General features: G+C 37.8%; 1 protein-coding gene across 1 annotated transcript in view; it reads left to right on the top strand.

Annotated features, from left to right (window-relative positions):
* Window positions 1–19,895, top strand: part of RSPO2 (R-spondin 2) — a 182,414-nt gene that overhangs the window by 52,296 nt on the left and 110,223 nt on the right. The window lies entirely within an intron of this gene.

The following is a 19,895-nucleotide window of genomic DNA, read 5'->3' as shown; positions in this document are numbered from 1 at the left end:
CAGTAGTGAAGATCCCACATCCTGGGAATTCCCCAGTCCTGGGTGAACCAGATGGTCGGTCTCTTGAGTGTCAGCCTAAGAACTTGGAACTCCCATTCGTTGAGTGGTAGAATATGTAGAATGGCTTCATGTAGGGCTGGTCAAAGTTACCACACCCTGAACTTCTTGATATCGTTACTTCCTGAGGTGAGTCACTAAGCTGGGAATGAAAGGTGAGAGGCCAAAAGCTGTTAATAGACATTGGGAACCACTGAAGGTTTTTGAAAGGTATGAAGGTTACATTGACTCTTAGAGTAGGAAACGAAAGAAGCTCGGGGACTGTTTAATATAAAACCAGTGGAGAACATATTAGGGGTGAAAGAAAATATTGAGATGTATTCTCTTTTTGAGAAAGATGAAATATTAAATAATTATCAATCCCTTTTTATTTTCCCATCAGGCTCTGAAAAAGAGTTATTTAGAATTCAATCCCCAAAACTATCCTAGTATGTTCATTCTAATGGATACTGTTGGCTTGGAATGAATAATTCTATAATTGAACTTTTTTTAAAAAAATATACTTTGCTCTTGTGTTTTCCCAAACAAAAATGCTTTGGTAATAAAGAATGCATTTCTAGTAAGTTTCTTGAAATTTTTACTTAAGGATTGTTTTCATTATCATTCTTGTACGTTACACCGAGTCTGGTCATTGTACCAGATAGATACTTCATTTGGAAAAGCCCACTGGGTAAAGCTTGTATGGTGGCTTGTTATTGGCACTGAACTAACAGACGGAATGAACCAGATGTAGATGTATTCAGTTTAAGCATCTAGACAATGTCTTTCATTCAATAACTACTTGTTAATGAGTTAATCAGTTGGATAAATCTAACTACTGAGCATCCCAAGAGGAAAATGTGACATGTTTGAGCATGTTTGTCTTTTAAATGATGAGCTTTATTATTTAAGAAATATCAGAAGTTGAACTTACGTAATCAGAAGTTTTATGTAATATAGAAGTGATGTAGAAATCTGATGATTTGAAAAAACCAGAAGTTTCACAAAACTACTTCATATTAATTGCTATAGATTCTTAAAGGAAATTCTGTCAATTATTTTGAAATGGATTGGTTGGTTATTGCTTTTCCCGCCTATACTTGGATTGACTATATTGTTTACTTTTTTACTTTGAAATAACTTCAGACTTTACAGAGAAGTTAAATTATGCACATAATTCTTGCATGCCATTTATCCAGGTTCCTTAATTGTTAATTTTTTTTTTTTTTTTTTTGAGATGGAGTCTTGCTCTGTCACACAGGCTGGAGTGCAGTGGCATGATCTCGGCTCACTGCAACCTCTGTCTCCCGGGTTCAAGCGATTCTCCTGCCTCAGTCTCCCAAGTAGCTGGGACTACAGGCATCTGCCACCATGCCTGGCTGATTTTTTATTTTTAGTAGACATGGGTTTCAACATATTGGACAGGCTGTTCTCAAACTCCTGACCTTAAGTGATCCGCCCACCTCGGCCTCCCAAAGTGCTGGGATTAAAGGCATGAGCCACCACTCCTGGCCTTGTTAGTATTTTACCACACTTCATACTTGCTATATTATCTATTTCTCTATTTTTTCTGAAATGTTATAAGTCGGAGACATGATTCTCAATATCAGTGCACATTTCCTAAAAACAAAAAGGACCTCATTTATAACCACAATGAATTTATTAAAATAAGGAACCTAGCACTGATATAATACTGTTATCTAGTCTAGATAACATTCAAATTTTGCCAATTGCACCTCTGTTTTTTGTAGTGAAAGAAAAAATGTTTTATATCTAATTCAAGATCATAGATTGCATTTAGTGGTCATGCTTTACTCTTCTTTAATTTGGACCAATTCTTCAGCCATTCTTTGTCTTTTATGACCTTGACATTTGAAGAATCCTGGCCAGTTATTCTGTACAGTATTCCTCAACTTGGATTTGTCTGCTGTTTCTTCATGATTTGATTGAAGTTCTGTGTTTTTGCCAGGGATACAACAAACATGCTATTGTGTTCTTTTCAGTGCCTCATAGCAGGAAGCACATTCTAGTGATATTAACTTTGATCACTATGTTAAGGTTTCTTGTTTGTAAAGTTACTAGATTTCCCTGTGGAATAAGTATCTTGTGGGAGATACTTTGATATGATATAAAATCTTGTTTCTCATTGTATATTTACTCAATGGTTTTAGCTAGTGCCTGAAATAATTATTACTATAATGATTGCCAAGTGGTGGTCTTCTAATTTCTCATTAATTTTATATTTATTAACTGGAATTCTGCAAGGAATTCTCATTCATTAACTGGACTTCTGCAAGGAAGAGTTTTTGGCCAGGTGTAGTGGCTCACGTCTCCACCACCTTGGGAGGCTAAAGTGGAAGGATTGCTTGAGCCCAGGAGTTTGAGACCAGCCTGGGCAACATAGTAAGATCCTCTTTCTTTAAAAAAAATCAGCCAAGTGTGGTGGGATGCATCCATAGTCTCAGCTATTTTGGAGGCTGAGGTGGGAGGATTGCTTGAGCCCAGGAGGTTGAGGCCGCAGTGAGCTTGTGATTATGCCACTGTACTCCAGCCAGAGGGACAGAATGAGATATATCTCAAAGAATAAAAAAATCAGGAAGAGCTTTTCCTTGTCCTTGTTTATTTATTTATAGCAGTATAGATTCATGGTTTATTTTATTCAATGGATTATAATCTCTTACTGCTATTTATTCTGTTGCTCACATTGTCCCAGGATGGACATGGAACACTGGGACCTCCTTTAAACTTCTCTGTTTGACATGTTCCATCATTCTTTTGAACACTTCGGTTCTCTCTGGCACAATGTGTTTTAGGTGGATTTTTACATTCTCTGACCTAGTCTTGGAATAAGCATTTCTCCAAGGAGCTCCTTTTAATTGAGAATGGTATTTAGAAAACAAAATCTAGTTGCTGGATATGCTCATTACTATTGGAGTGTTATTACTTGTATGCCTTCTCAGCAAACAGCTAGGAAGTATAGGTGTGTATATGTATGTTTGCTTGTGTGTGTGTGTGTGTGTGTGTGTGTGTATACACATTTATACATATATACACTTATAAATTTGTTTCTGCTTTTATTCCATTTTTGAGTTGCTTCTTCCCTATCCTTGCTTTTTTGAGACAGGTTCTTTCTTGTCACCCAGACTGGAGTACAGTGGCATGATCTCGGCTCGCTGCCCCTCTGCCTCCTGGGCTCAAGCAGTCCTCCTACCTTAGCCTCCCAAGTAGCTGGAACTACAGATGTGTGCCACCACACCTGGCTAATTTTTGTGTTTTTAGTAGAGATTGTGTTTTTCCATGTCACGCAAGCTGGTCTCAAACTTCCAGACTCAAGCAATCCACCCACCTTGGCCTCCCAAAGTGCTGGGATTACAGGCGTGAGCCACCATGCCCAGCCTATCCTTGTTGTGTTTATTATTTGTTGAGTACGTAAAATATTAACATGATTCTGAAGATCAGAACAATAGAAAGAGGTGTGTGTACTTTCCATACCCCATCCTTTCTACGCTGTTCACATTTGCCTATCTCTCACTCTGTTTCCACCTGTCCACTGTAGGTAACCAATTTCTTTTGTTTCTCGTTTATTCATCTTAGATATCTTTTTGTACAAATTAATAGATGTGTATATTTTATTTCCCTTTTGTTCTGCTATCAAGGGTAACATACATTAGATACTCATTTGCACTGAGCTTTTTTTTACTTAACAGTATATGTTGGAAATAACTCCATATCAGTTTGTAGATTTTCCTCATTATTTTTTAGTGGCTTTGGTTGCAGTGTACTATACTGCATGGAAGTACCACAACTTATCTAATTACTCTCCTGTGTATGGGCATTTAGGTTGCTTCCAGGAGTTTGCAAGTGCAGACTGCAAAGAATAACTTTGTACCAAGTGTATTTTCAGGTTAATATTTTTATTTCAGTGAAGCAACTCAATTCAACTTTTTTTCAAGTTGTCCTTGGAGAGAATTGGAGTTATATATATGTCAACTGTTTTTTTATTTCTTTGGAAGTAACTTCTTTTATTTCTTTTGAATACCTTTGGAATAAAATTGTCAAATTCCCCTACTTTTAAATACAGGGAGGCACCATATTTGGACAACACACCATGAAATTTCAGTAATTTAATTCATGTTTAATGTGTGGTCAAAAGAGCCCTTATGCTTCCTGGCTTTTCATTATCTTAGGTAATCTGAGTGGCTTCTAACGAGAGGTTCTAAAAGAATTTGGGTAACTGGTTTTATAGCTGTAACTGAGACACAACTCTGCATAACTCCTTCCATCCACCACTTCCTCCTCCCCATACAGGATACAGGCCTTAAAGAACACAAGCCTGGCCATCTACTTCTCCAAATTAATACTTGCTCTTTTATTGTCAGTAGCCTTAGAGACAATATATTTCCCAAACACTTGTTTGTCTAATATCTATTACCTGTGGCCATAACAGAGTGTCCTATTTATGAATAGAGCCATATATATTATGGATTTACAAATAAGGATATTTACAGAGCTGCTCTGCAACACCTTCAGTAACCCCACTTTTCTATTCAACTCTCACTACCTAAGAGGAAGCCAATCTTAATTTTATTTTTACATCCTTTCTCTTGTATTCACATTCTGTTGGTTTCTTAACTCTGAATCGAAAATCAAAGCATATCATTTTAGTTCAGATGCCATGTGTTGTGTTTTATCTGATCCTCATGCACTTGAACTCGGGTTTCCTTGACAAAGACGCTCTTGTTTCTGGGTGGATTGACTTTAACCAGAAGCTGGTGCTTTCTAAGCTCTGTATTTGAATGGGTTCTGGGGGTAATGCGGCATGCTCTCCAGGGATGCTTAAATACTGGGACATTTTTCTCAATGTGGAATTTCCTGAATTTGCTTAAAGTGATATAATTTTATTCCCTTAAATAACTATGAAGAGAGATTGTTCTTAGTATTTCTGAAGAGTAAACTAATAGCAGTATGAATGCTAAAGGAGTTTAATTTGAAAACTTGATTGAGTCATTTTATTATAAGAAATCAATCAATGAATCTCCCTCTATCTCTTCCTCTCTCTTCATTCTTATTTTAGTTACACTTGTAATACATAAATATATCCTTAGGTGTGTGGGGCAGAGAGAATAAAAAGCATCTCTCTTGGGTCTCCTTTATTTCCCTTCTCCAGATGCAACTACTGTGTGTGTGTTTTTTTTTTTGTTTTGACAGTTTTGCTCTTGTTGCCCAGGCTGGAGTGCAATGGTGCAATCTCAGCTCACAGCAAGCTCTGCCTCCCGGGTTCAAATGATTCTCCTGCCTCAGCCTCCTGAGTAGCTGAGATTACAGGCATGCGCCACCACTCCCAGCTAATTTTGTATTTTTAGTAGAGATGGGGTTTCTCCATGTTGGTCAGGCTGGTCTGGAACTCCCAACCTCAGGTGATCCGCCCACCTCGGCCTCCCAAAGTGCTGAGATTACAGGCATGAACCACCATGCCCAGCGCAACTACTGTGTTTTTAAACTTATTGTTTGTATTTAAGATGTTCAACATGTTTTGATATATAAATACAGAGCAAAATGATTACTCAAACAGATTTACATAGCCATCACTTTCCATAGTTATGTGAGTTAAGAGAAATGAGAATATAAATTTCTGGTATTTTCTTGTGTTTATACCTACAGGCACATATAAACTCTCATATGTGTTTGGGGACTTGGAGATTAAGGGGAGATGTTTTTCTTCTCCAGAGGCCAGGTTGATGACTTTAAGAAAATTACTCCTAAATTTTGGTGCAACTATTAGAAAGGGGAGAATAGCCATTCCTTCTGTTGTTGGAGACCTGCTTAGACAATGTAACTGTTGCTCTCTCTGTGCTATTTGAAAAAGAGAAATGAGATGTTATGAGATGGGGACTGCCTCTGGAAGGTACTAAAGATGGAGTGTGGCTGTTTGACTACAGGGTGGGTGAGATTGGGGATTATAGTCTTTTTGTTTGTTTGTTTGAAAAATGAGGATATTTGAAGTTTATTGAATATGAAAATGATTTTTTTTAAGTTCAGACCCTCTTTTTTCTTTTTTAAAAATTATTATTATACTTTAAGTTTTAGGGTACATGTGCACAATGTGCAGGTTTGTTACATATGTATACATGTGCCATGTGGGATTATAGTCTTGATAGGACTTTTGTAGCATGGTGTGGGGAGGTGACCACCTAAAGCACATACCGGAGGGATAAAGTGTCAGTACTGCCAGCTAGCTGTGTGTTAGCTAGAAGATGTGGGAGTTTTGTTAATGGTCAGCCAAGGCCTATGGAAGTCATCACAGATGGCAGTTCCTCTCTCCTTTTTGATGATAGAAGTGATGAAGCCATCACTTTTTCTTGCTTTTTTTTTTAAATTATATTTTAAGTTCTGGGATACATGTGTGGAATGTGCAGGTTTGTTACGTAGGTATACATGTGCCATGGTGGTTTGCTGCACCCATCAACCCATCATCTAGGTTTTAAGCCCCACATGCATTAGGTATTTCTCCTAATGCTATACCTCCCTTTGCCCCCAACCAACCACCGCCGCCAGGCCCCAGTGTGTGATGTTCCCCTCCCTGTGTCCACGTGTTCTTGTCGTTCAACTCCCACTTATGACATCATTTTTTCTTTCTTAGCCCATTGGCAATGAGACCATTAGGGCCACCAAGGAGAGGGTTAAGTCTTCACCTTTTAGGTGGAAGATATGCCCCCTTTTCCTCTCTAGCACACTGGAGAGTATTAGCACATCCCTTCAATCCCCATGTTCCCCAAGCTGTTTGGAATCAGACGTTTCCCACCTGTGTTGCCAAGAGGAGAGGTTTTGCATTCAGTTTACATTGATGCTTTAAACTGAAAAGGAATGGGCCTTAAGTATGTAGGAAGGGCTATATTAAATTCCTACTTGCTTTCATTCATAGAATCTGCTCATTCTACTTAGGTCACTGATACCCATCTGGGAAGTAGGGGCTCAGGGTAGCAAAAGGGGAAAGGTTTTGAGAAAAAAGTTCATTTATTTACATATCCCAGTGAGTCAGACTGTCTCAGTAAATTAGTTAATGGTTTGTTTGGCAGAGAAGTACAATTGATTTGCTTTTCAAGTCAATGATTTATATAACATAAAATTGTTCAAAATGGTTGAGACCAAGCCTTAGGGATTTTTTTCTTTATTAATGTTGCACTAAATTGGGGATATTCTGCATAAATATCTTGTTAAGTTAGACTGTATGTTCCTGGAGACCAGGAACATTATTTCATTTTCTAAGGAGCCAAGTAAAAGTATGTGCTAAAAGTTGCTAATTGAAAGGAACTTTATTTTAGCAATATGTTCTTGCACAGTAGCAAATGTCTATACTTGACGCCAAGTACTGAAGTGGACATGAAAATGTATAGGAGGTGTGATATCTTACTGTCTACTGGGGAAGACATACATATAGCTAGGTAATTTTATAATGTAACAAATATAGAAATAGAAGACTCCAGCATGCCTCAGGGTGACACTACAGTGGCCCTTAGCCCTTAAAAGTGATTAGAGTATCAGGGAAGGCTTCCTGGAGGAGATTGCATGTTCCTTTATAGATTAGGGAATTGTATATCATTTTTATACTTATTATTATGTTCCTAATGTGTAGGACATAGCGAGTAATCATAAATGTTGGTAAATGAATAAACAGATGTATGAAAAAGAATTCAAATGAGTTTGAATTATGAGGAAAAACTAAAAAAAATAAGGACACTGCAGGTAGAGGTATTCTAGGCATGGGTAGTGATGAGCAGAAACACACTCGAGTTTGAGACTGCTGTTATGTGCACAGATGAGACATAGCTCAGACTTGAGACTAGACTTTGTTCTTTAGGTAGTAGGGAATACAGTGGATTTTTAAACAGCCAAAGCAATAGGATTTTATTTAATTTTTTAAAGAAATCCTGGTGATAGTGTAGTGGAGAATGAATTAGATGGATGTGAGAGTTGGGAGCATGAAAGGCATGTAGGTTGGTAGAGTTGCCCAAGTTCTAGAGGGAGAAATGTGGTGATAAAAATGCAGAAGAGAGAACAGAGTGAAAGATAATTTGGAGAATGACGACTGATAAGAGCTGCTGACTTTGGTTAGGGGATGAGACTCTGAGATGGACGAGAAGTTTTTGTTCCCTGAGAGGTAAGAAGGCATCTCCTGGAGAGGGCTTCTGGAAAAGCTACTGTTTCTTCTTCCTCTTTTTTTTTTTTTTTTTTGTATTTTTTTATGAACAAAATAGATCAACTGGCATACACCACATTCCTGTCTATGGCGCTCTGCAACAAATGCCTCCTAACTGCCAGAAGGTCTGGGAAAGCAGTATTTTTTTCTGTCAGGCATGTTGCTGCCCTGAAGAGAATTAGTCCTGAAGGAAGAGCAGCCACTAGTAATGTCTGACACCAAGTTACCTGTTAGTCTTACTACTGCTAGTAGCACTAAACCAGAGCACAAAGTCTACCCTTTTAAAGAACATTTGGAAAAAACCATCATATCCCCATAAGGGACTACCATATTTGTCAGAAAAATGTCACTATTATTTCTTTAAAAAGCACTCAATCAGCAGGTACTTTGGCAGTTTCTAAGACTGACTAGTGTTCTTGTCACACAGGTTAACAAAAAAAGGAAAAAAAAAGAGAAGGGGGGCAATTGTGGTCTTTCTCACCCAGCTTGATTAGAGGGCAAAGTTTAAAAAAAAAACCATTAAAGGAAAGTTTAAAAGCAGCATGTAAACATGTGACTGAAAATTGGCTCAGACTGAAAGGCTGACAGAAACCCTCAAAGCAGAATGCCTACCTTGGAGAATGGGTCAGCTTTGCAGAAGATCAGATAAACATAGAAATGGGAAAGGGTTTTATGGGTCATGTGTGTGTGTGTGTGTGTGAATTTTAATTTTTTTACCTTAATTTATTACTATTTTTTTGAGTTGGAGTCTTGGTCTGTCACCCAAGCTGGAGTACGGTGGTGTTATCTCAGCTCGCTGCAACCTCCATCTCCCGAGTTCAAGCAATCTCGTGTCTCAGCCTCCTGAGTAGCTGGAATTAGAGACATGCACCACCACAGCCAGATAATTTTTGTATTAAAGTAGAGATGGGGTTTTGCCATGTTGGCCAGGCTGTGTTTTTTTAAAAAAATAAGAATCAGTGTTAGGTAGTTCAGAGTTTTGAGTAGAATTCATTTTATTAAACTTGGATATATTCGAGACTATGTGATTCACGGATCAGAAATAAAATAATCTTCTACCAAGTTTGCTTCTATATACATCTTTTTAGTATTCATCTTTAGAATGATCTATGTTGTATTAGCCACACATACATATAGTGCTACAAGACAGGTTTTAAAACTCTATCAAGCATCTATGCAATAACATACATGCAGTTCTTAGGCTGGCATGAACATCATTTTCTTAAAATATGAATCATTAAATATAAAGGCCAAATTTGATATGAAATTCGGAGTACTGGCACTTTTAACTATGGGTGTTTACAGAAAAAATATCTTAGCATTTGGAAATATTTGGAAGTATTTAGCTTACTTCCACTGCGCATTTATTTTTAATATTTATCCAGGTTTTCTATCATGTGCCTCCTGCTTTTCTGTTCCTATTTAAGACATTTGGCAAAGAGGAACAAAGAGATTTAATTCTTACTGAATATGAAACTCCTTAGGCCTGGATAATGTCTGTAGTTTTGCTAAGTCTGGAAAGATGTACATTTTAGCCAATGCTGGAATAGCTTAAACTATTAAAATCGTACATGTATTGTTTTGTCTCTTATGTAGGAAAGTACTTGTCTGTGGCCTGATTTTACTTGATGTGGTCTCAGTTAAACTGGTTGGCTGCTTGAGGTCTCCTGTGTTGACCTAGGGAAGGTTTGGGAAATATTGGTTAATATACCACAGTGTGAGAAGGATTTATTACAAGTGCCATGTGTCATTACTATAGGCATTCTTCCCCTTGTAAACCAATCCTTTATGTAAGAATGTGTCATGATAACTAGGATTAATTTTCTTATTTTTCCTGGGTAAAGTAAGAGACTCCCCAAAAGGGCTCACCTTAGAATGAGGTGAATTTTTCTGTCTTAACTCTGATTCTTGTTTTCTGCCAGATTTAAGTGAGGTCCCCTTTTAGCAAGAAAGTATAAATATGAATTGAGGGTATAGTTTTATCTGCCATTAAGTGAATAAAAATATTACGCAAAATAATTTATTTTCTTTCTACATCAAACAAGTTAAGTTTTGCTTAATTGCTGAATGATGCAAGATTCTGTAGACTGAGACTTCAAATTTTAGGAAGGCTTTTATTTTGGTAGAAATTAGGAAAACAAATCCAGGAACTTGAAGATTGTAATGTTAAGTGCTGACAGCCCACAGACTACTAACATTCAGCTGTATATTTCCCTCTCTTTGATTTTTGGAGATTCCATGTAATTGAATCTTTAGCTAGAAATTTCTTTATTTCCATAAGGTTGAAATTTTCTCTAGATTGGCAAATTGTTCATCACTAATATTAAAATGAAATAACCATATTCTTTGTTTTAAAATTTTGTTTTTATTAAAGTTGTACCATACATTGTTTGGAGACAGATGGTTCTGTCAGGCCTGTAATGAAAAACTGTTCCATTCCAATGCTTTCTTGTTACTTCCCCATCCCCCCTTGACTACTTTTAGAACCTTTGGGTATTTATGTTTATAACTTTCCATAACATGCTTTTATTGCTTCTTCTCTGCTTTTTAGTTTGGGGCATTATCTACTGAATTGCTGCTATGGAAGAGAAGTATTTAGCTTACTTCCACTGTTTCCCTTCCTGACTACACAAGAGCCCACTTCTTTTCCCCATCCTCCTAGTAGAGTTATATTGTCATTTTGTAGGGATGAATAATTGGCATTTATATTCTTGTAACCATTGTATTAGGTCATTCTTGCACTGCTGTAAAGAAATATCTGGCCAGACGCGGTGGCTCAAGCCTGTAATCCCAGCACTTTGAGAGGCTGAGGCGGACAGATCACGAGGTCATGATATTGAGACCGTCTTGGCTAACACGGTGAAACCCCGTCTCTACTAAAAATACAAAAAAATTAACTGGGCATGGTGGTGGGCACCTGTAGTCCCAGCTACTCGGGAGGCTGAGGCAGGAGAATGGCATGAACCCGGGAGCTGAGATTGCGCCACTGCACTCCAGCCTAGGCAACAGAGTGAGACTCTGCCTCAAAAAAAAAAAAAAAAAAAAAAAAAGAAATACCTGAGACTGGGTAATTTATTTTTTTTAAAAGGAGGTTTAATTGGCTCGTGGTTTTGTAGGATTTATGGGAAGCATGGTTCTGGCATCTGCTCAGCTTCTGGGGAGGCCTTAGGAAGATTTTACTCATGGTGGAAGGTGAAGTGGGAGCAGGTACATCACATGGCCAGAGCAGGAGCGAGACAGAGAGTTGGTAAGAGGTGCCACACACTTTTAACAACCACATCTTATGAGAACTTCCTATTGCCAGGACAGCTCCAAGCCATGAAGAATCTGCACCGCCCACTAGGCCCCACCTCCAACAACTAGGGATTACATTTAAATGTCAGATTTGGTGGAGACACACATCCAAACCATGTCAACCTTGCGAAGATTATCCAAAGCTGAGCCACATAGTGTGTGTATATGTTAAATATTGGTTAGATTTCCTATCCTATATAGTTATTGTTTTCTCTGAACGTGGTTTTTTTCTCTGTGTGTGCTTCTCAAATTCAACTCTAAATGCTCTTCAGTTTGCTAAATTCCTTCCTAGTATGTTTGAATGTATTAGCTATCTTATTTTATCCTTTTGGAGAAACACCTTTCAGCATTGCTGGTCTGCAGCAGTCTAGTCTGGCTGCTTTATAGCCTGCTTCACAGGTGTTTACTTGGGATTTCCTGTCAGCATAATCTTGGGGAATTCCTTCTGCCTCTAACTTGTGTTGAATACTCTGTTGCCTGGATTCTTTTACTGTTTTTGTTTACTTCCATTTTTGTGGAGCATATATCCTTTAGTAGCTTACCAAGAAAAGATACCTGGGATATATATATTTGAGAGCCTATATGCCAGAAAATGTCTTTATTCTGCTTTGCAGTTGACTATTTTGGATGGTCTTGGATTCTTACCAGAGATTTTTTTGTAGCCATATCCTCTCTCCCAGCTTTCAACCTCCGGATGTGCGCTCCTCTAGCGTTTGTTACATCTGACTCCTAATTTCCTCCCTATTCTTCTCCAGCACCCAAGTGGGTGGTGGAAGTTAGGGGCTTGTGCCTCCACTGGAATAGTATCTTTCCTTTCTCTGCATTCTCTCTTCCTCACCTTCAAAAGTTATCATAGGTGCCGATAGTTGGTGTCTTATTTTTCTTGGTGGCTGTCAAAGAATACCAGAGCCAGACAGTAGTGAAAGTGATTAAAAACAGATTTTATCCAGAAATTATTGCAATAGGAGGAAAGATACCTCAGTATAGAACTGGGCTGTATTTGAAATACACAACAAAAAGTGGGGAATTATACATAAGGAGTGGGGCTGGTGTGGCGGTGTTTGGATGGAAAATTACTAAGAGGAGACATTAAGGGTAGGGGGATTCTTGCTAATCTGACTTAAGATCAGATATCAAGGGTTGGGGGTGAGGCATTTGATCAGATATCAAGAGTGATCAGAAATTCAGGATGGGGGATTCTGGCTAACTTAGCGGGATTCTTGCTAGGTAGGCCCAACAAGGACAGGGGTCACAGTTGAAGCCTAGTCCAGAGAAGAGGGCTCAGAGGAACCTGACTACTGTTTGCTCAAGGAGAGAGTCTTTGCCGTGGTTCAAGTGACCATACCACATGTGTTCAGGTGTTAGCAAAAATTCTCAAGATAGGGTTTGTGACACTTTTCATACTAGTGTTGTTTATTTGTGTGTGCATGACGTATGATTAGAACATGAGATAAATGGTGGTACTGTTGACATTTACATAACCTGCTCAGGAGAATGGTGATATGGGTTATTTTTTCCCCTAAGGCTAGTTATGCCCAGCCATTAACCAGATTAAATAATCTAAATATGTATATACATCACAAGAATGTGATATAACTTTATGTCTAAAATACTTTATCACTATAGAATTAGAGGATATACTTATGCTCCTTCTATTATGGCCAAGAAACCAACGTATGAATCACAGGTGTAATATGGGGTATTTTTCTACAAAGGAAATATGTAGCAAGTTAAGCATTTCTTTTTAATCAAGAAGTGGGCTATATTATACTTTAATTCTTATATGGCCCTTAGTCTTTCCAGGAGCTTATAATTTATTTGTTTCACATTTGCATGCTTTTCTGCAGTGTTATTTTTTCCTCCCAAATACTCCATCATTCCTAACTTATTCCAATCTACCGAATTTTCTTTTCTTTTTTTTTTTTTTTAATTATGCTTTAAGTTCTGGGACATATGTGCAGAATGTGCAGGTTTGTTACATAGGTATACATGTGCCATGGTGGTTTGCTGCACTCATCAACCCGTCATCTACATTAGGTATTTCTCCTAATGCTATCCCTCCCCTAGCCCCCCCACCACCTGACAGGCCCCAGTGTGTGGTGTTCCCCTCCCTGTGTCCATGTGTTCTCATTGTTCAACTCCCACTTATGAATGAGAACATGTGGTGTTTAGTTTTCTGTTCATGTGTTAATTTGCTGAGAATGATGGTTTCCAGCTTCATCCATGTCCCTGCAAAGGACATGAACTCATTCTTTTTTATGGCTGCATAGTATTCCATAGTGTATATGTGCTACATTTTCTTTATCCAGTCTATCATTGATGGGCATTTAGGTTGGTCCCAAGTCTTTGCTATTGTGAACAGTACTGCAATAAGCATACGTGTGCATGTGTCTTTATAATAGAATGAGTTATAGTCCTTTGGGTATATACCCAGTAATGGGATTGCTGGGTCAAATGGTTATTTCTGGTTCTAGATCCTTGAGGAATCGCCACACTTTCTTCCACAATGGTTGAACTAATTTACACTCCCACCAACAGTGTAAAAGTGTTCATATTTCTCCACATCCTCTCCAGCCTCTGTTGTTTCCTGACTTTTTAATGATCACCATTCTAACTGATGTGAGATGGTATATCTTATTGTGGTTTTGATTTGCATTTCTCTAATGACCAGTGATGATGAGGTTTTTTTCATATGTTTGTTGGCCGCATAAATGTCTTCTTTTGAGAATGTCTGTTCCTATCCTTCACCCACTTTTTGATGGAGTTTTTTTTTTCTTGTAAATTTAAGTTCTTTGTAGATTCTGGATATTAGCCCTTTGTCAGATGGATAGATTGCAAAAATTTTCTCCTATTCTGTAGATTGCCTGTTCACTCTGATGATAATTTCTTTTGCTGTGCAGAAGCTCTTTAGTTTTTTTAGATCCCATTTGTCAATTTGGCTTTTGTTGCCATTGCTTTTGGTGTTTTAGTTATGAAGTCGTTGCCCATGCCTATGTCCTGAATGGTATTGCCTAGGTTTTCTTCTAGGGTTTTCATGGTCTTGGGTTTTAAGTTTAAGTCTTTAATCTATCTTGAGTTAATTTTTATATAAGGTATAAGGAAGGGTTCCAATTTCAGTTTTCTGTATATGGCTAGCCAGTTTTCCCAACACCATTTATTAAATAGAGAATCCTTTCCCCATTGCTTGTTTTTGTCAGGTTTGTCAAAGATCAGATTGTTGTAGATGTGTGGTATTATTTCTGAGGCCTCTGTTCTGTTCCTTTGGCCTATATATCTGTTTTGATAATGATTAGTGTAGTCTTAAGTCAGTTTACTATTTTGAAAGAGTATGCAGCAGGTTTTGCTTTTGGCTAATACTAATCTCTACTGAATGGTAGAAACCCAATCCAATAGGGAGAAATTTTAGGGCAAGCCTTGAGCTTGCTTGAGTGTAAAGAAACAGAAACAGGCTGATGAATTTATTAACAGTGGTGAAAAAGTATAAGGGTGAGTACAAAAACCAACCAAAAATAGAAAAAGAAAGAGCAAATCTATAAATATGAGAAGTTAAGTTTCTAGTTTAAGTTGCTAGTATTGATCAGGGATTACAGCATCCCTGAGAATTTTGAGGTTTTCTTTTTTTTTTTTTTTAAATTTTATTTTAGGTTCGGGGGTACTTGTGTAGGTTTGTTATGTATGGTAATTGCATGTCATGGGGGTTTGGCGTACAGATTGTTCTGTCATCCAGGTGATAAGCATAGTACTTGTAGGTAGTGTTTTGATCCCCTTCCACTCTCCCCACTCAAGTAGGCCCTGGTGTCTGTTATTCTTTCCTTTGTGTCCCTGTGTTCTCAATGTTTAGCTCCCACTTATAATGTGATCATGTGGTGTTTGGTTTTCTGTTCCTGTATTAGTTCACTTAGGACAATGACCTGCAGCTCCACTCATATTGCTGCAAAGGATGTGATCTTGTTCTTTTTTATGGCTGCATAATATTCCATTTTCTATCTGTACCACATTTTCTTTATGCATTGATTGAGTTTTGACTCATCAGGAAATCAATTTTGAAATCATGTAGAGAACATTGTTATCGTTGAATAAATTAATAGTATACCTTCTCCTTGTAATAGACTGATAATCCCCTAAAAATACATATAATGGAATTGGAGAAGACAGAGGATTCTAAAACAGGATAAGGAGGTACCTGCTTGTGAGGAGAAAAGGAAAACAATAGGAATTTATGTAGAAACAGTTCTATAAGGAGATATGGTCACTTGTTTTTGACATTACAGATGATATAAATAGTATTGATAGTAAGAATATTACCCTTATTCTAAGATTTGGTGAGCAGTGGGACTAGAAAGTATCACCTTATTCAATGAGTGTGAACTTATGGAACCAATTACTCTAAGAGGAAGTAGGGGTGGACAATACAAATAACCTCAAAAATGATTTAACTAAATTTGTAGATGACAGATCCATAATGGGTTATTGCAGGGAGCTAGGATGTTTTGGGTTCACTCCTAACCTTTGGGGTTGACATCAAAGAACAGCCATTCTTCCCACAGCATATCCCTTAGTGCCATCTTCAGAAACCTGGACAGCAAGAATTGGGAGCCTGATCCAATGTGGCAAGACCCGTTAGGCTCTGATCTGTGCCAGGTTTGTGTGGGTTGTAAATTTAGAATAAATTCCAACATGAGGGTTGTAAATGTCAATGAATGAAAACTTGAAAACCTTAACTTTTATATTTTCTAATCTTTGTTAATTCTCATTTACGTAGTGTGCTCTTAAAGCTTAAACTTTCTTGGAAGATCTTTTTATTATATATCCTGTACTTGACTATAGTGATACTTCTTGAACTAGTAGTTTCCCATACTATAGGTTGAATAGGATCAATTAATTACCATAGGAATAGAGCCCCTACTTTTGGAATTTCTCTTACACAACATCCATTTTCAATTTGCAGTTTGAGATTATAAAAGAAGTTTCTACTTCAGTTATGATTCTTGACTTTTCTAACAGAAAGATATTTGAAATTCCATTTGAATGGATTTTCATCTATATGTAGGAAAACACACATGTAATTTTAGGGTTTTTGGGTGCAGATTATCTGTTTTCCTTACTATTTTGAGGGAGAAGGGCTGAATTCAAAACTTAGATCTGAATTGCCTTACAGCAATGTGTAGGGATCAACTGAGAATCTCGTTCAAAAGCAGATTTGGATTCACCAGTAGAGTGAGGCCCGTGATTCTGCAATACGCAAGGTGTGGGATGAAGAAGGTCTGAGATTCAGCTTCTAGGTGATGTTGATGCTGCAGGTTTGAGGACCATGTTTTGTATAGCAAGACTTTAAAGCATTGCTTGCCAACTTAGTGCTGTAGTTTAAAACACCAGTCTTGGTTTCAGCTTTTCCATTAACTATGTTTTTGGAAAGGTAAAGGAATAATGAAAACAAATTATTTATATGAACAGGATCCAAATACTATAGTTATTTGGATGTTGAATTCGTCCAGAAATATTTTCTTTCCACCTATTCTGTATTCTTCCCAGCTCTTTCTCTTTTTCTTATTTCCATTTTGTATTGAAAAATGGAGGCTTAAATGACATAAATGTTTCTTGATTCTATTAAACACACGTACTCTTTCAGCTCTGCGTACTTTGCTTAATTACTGGCAGTAAAACTCATTAAAGGGATTTAAGGCTTATGAATGTTCTACTTGGAGGAAATTGTAATTAAGGTTATTAAGGCCTTTGGGTTCTTGTATTTTAAGCAAATTAAGGCTTTATGTGTTTTTTAAAGAGACAGTAACTCTTCCCTGCCCAATTATTTCCTCTGCATGGATAACCTTGTGCATTCCATGCATGTGGTTCAAACGGCACACATTCTACTTTGTTCTTTCAGGTAAGTCATGGATTTAAGCTAAGAACTTTTTCTTTTCTCAATTGCCATATATGAAATGCTGGACAACTTTTAAAGCAAAAACTAAGAAATAATCCGTGTACTTTGGTACCAAAATTATTTTAAAAGCCAAATTATTCTTCTTTAAAACATTTGAAGAGAGAATAATTGTCATTTACCTTTTATTGCAAAATCACTCTGTTCTCTATTAAAGCAATATGAGTTCATTGCAAGACATTTATGAAGTGCCAAACACAATAAAGAAAACTGATTCATACTACCTTGTAGTAATCACTGTTAATATTTTTGTCTTTTTTGCAAGACTTTTTAAAAATATAAATATAATTTACGATTTTTTGTGTGTATGTAAAAGATTAGAAATGTCCTCTAAGACACGTACCTATGGGCGCAACCAAGTCACTTTACTTTCTTTTCTCTTCTTTCCTTTCCTCTCCTCTCCTCTCCTCTCCTCTCCTCTCCTCTCCTCTCCTCTCCTCTCCTCTCCTCTCCCTCCCCTCCCCTCCCCTCTCCTTTTCTCTTTTCTTTTCTCCTTTCCTTTCCTTTCTTTCTTTCCTTTCTTTCCTTTCCTTTCTTTCTTTCCTTTCTTTCCTTTCTTTCTTTCTTGGATGGAGTCTCACTATGTCACCCAGGCTGGAGTGCAATGGCGCGATCTCGATTCACTGCAACCTCTGCCTCCTGGGCTCAAGCGATCCTCCCACTTCATCCTCCTGAGTAGCTGGGACTATAGATGTACACTACCATGCCCCACTAATTTAAATTTTTTGTGTGTGTGGAGACAAGGTCACACTATATTACTCAGGCTGGCACTTTACATTCTAAACTTGAATTAGTTTCTATCTTGGTCTTTCTTTCTCTTAGTCATGGAAAATGAATTCTGGTAAATCTTGTGTCTTGTTAATGAAATGTTTTCTCATTTTTATTTCTGGGTGTGCTCTTCCTTCCTTCCCTGCCTTTTCACCAAGGCTTGCATCAAGTTTTGCCAGGGGAGGGAAAGCGATGGAGACCTCATATCATCCTGATGCTCCTGTCCCCTGCAATGTGCTGACCTTACTGATCTTCACTCTTCTGCATCTACCCCCACGTCAACCCCTGCATATCACACATTCATGAGGGCTCTGTTCATGTGTCCAGGCTCTCTGCATCTCTGTCCTGACTGTGAAGTTGTCTTCTTGCTCACTCTCTAAGCCACTTCTGAACTCTTCTTGGAGTGTAAGATATTTTGGATGGCCTACTATACTGCTTCGGGCTCAAGAGGACATCTCAGGCCCTCTTTGCCCCGAACATCTTACTACCATGTCTCGCATCCTGCTCATTTAATGTCTGGGATGAAGGAGCATCCCTGGATCCTGCCGCTTCCTTGGGCTTTGCAGCTATCTTCTTGTTTTGTTTCCCACATTTGTCAGGGCAGGATATGCATTATCTTTTGTTCCATTTCCCAAAGGTTATAGCACGTGTACCTTTGTAGAGACCCACTCAACCAGAACTCAGTGTTTTCTTCTCTCCCTACTCCGCTGCTGACTCATGGGGTCTTTATTTGTCTAAGCAGATAATTGGCTGTGAAAGATTACTTAGCCCTTTATGCTTATGAAAAACTTTTGCTCTGAGTCTTTTTTTGTCTCTGGTTTTTGATACTCAATTCTGTATCTTTTTTGTTCTTAATTTTTTTAAAATTTTTATTTTCTGAGACAGGGCCTTATTCTGTTGCCCAGGCTGGAGTGCAGCGGCACAATCTTAGCTCACTGCAGCCTCCGCCTCCCAAGCTCAAGTGATCCTCCTGCCTCAGCCTTGCAAGTAGCTGGGACTACAAGCATGTGCCACCACACCTGACTAATTTTGGTATTTTTGTAGAGACGGAGTTTTGCCATGTCATCCAGGCTTGTCTTGAACTCCTGGAATCAAGTGATATGCCCACCTTAACCTCCCAAAGTGCTGGGATTACAGGTGTGAGCCACCGCATCCAGCCTATTCAGTGTCTTATAATGTGATAAAATTAAAGGAAAGAGAAAATTTTTGTCTCTTCCAAGAGTTTTAAAATTCTGTTTGGAAACTCAAAATTTGAGCATTTGTACTTCTTTTTCTTGAGAAACTTTCCTTTGAGCCAGTGAATTCCACTTGAGCATTTGAATGAAGAAAAAGCTAAGAGCTAAAAATAAATTTTAAAATTATCAGTTAATATTCAAATATTATTTAATCACATGTAATGTGTGTGACTTTTTAAAATAGGATCCTACACTGTTTTTATAATCTACCCCCCATTATATATAGAGCCTTGTCTATATATTAACTAACACTGCTGCGCATAATCAGTGGTTCTTTGTAGTCAATATTTTATACCTAATGTAAGTTATTCAGTATTTTATTCATGGACATTTAGGCTGTTTACTGTCCTTTCACTATAAAAGCAAATGCTATGATATAAATTGTATGTATTTCTGAATTTATCCAATTCTTTGCTAGATTCCTAGA

Source organism: Nomascus leucogenys, chromosome 16 (assembly GCF_006542625.1).
Source record: "Nomascus leucogenys isolate Asia chromosome 16, Asia_NLE_v1, whole genome shotgun sequence".
NCBI lineage: Eukaryota > Metazoa > Chordata > Mammalia > Primates > Hylobatidae > Nomascus > Nomascus leucogenys.
Note: the sequence above shows the minus strand (reverse complement) of the source record. Positions and strands in the feature narration are given on the sequence as shown.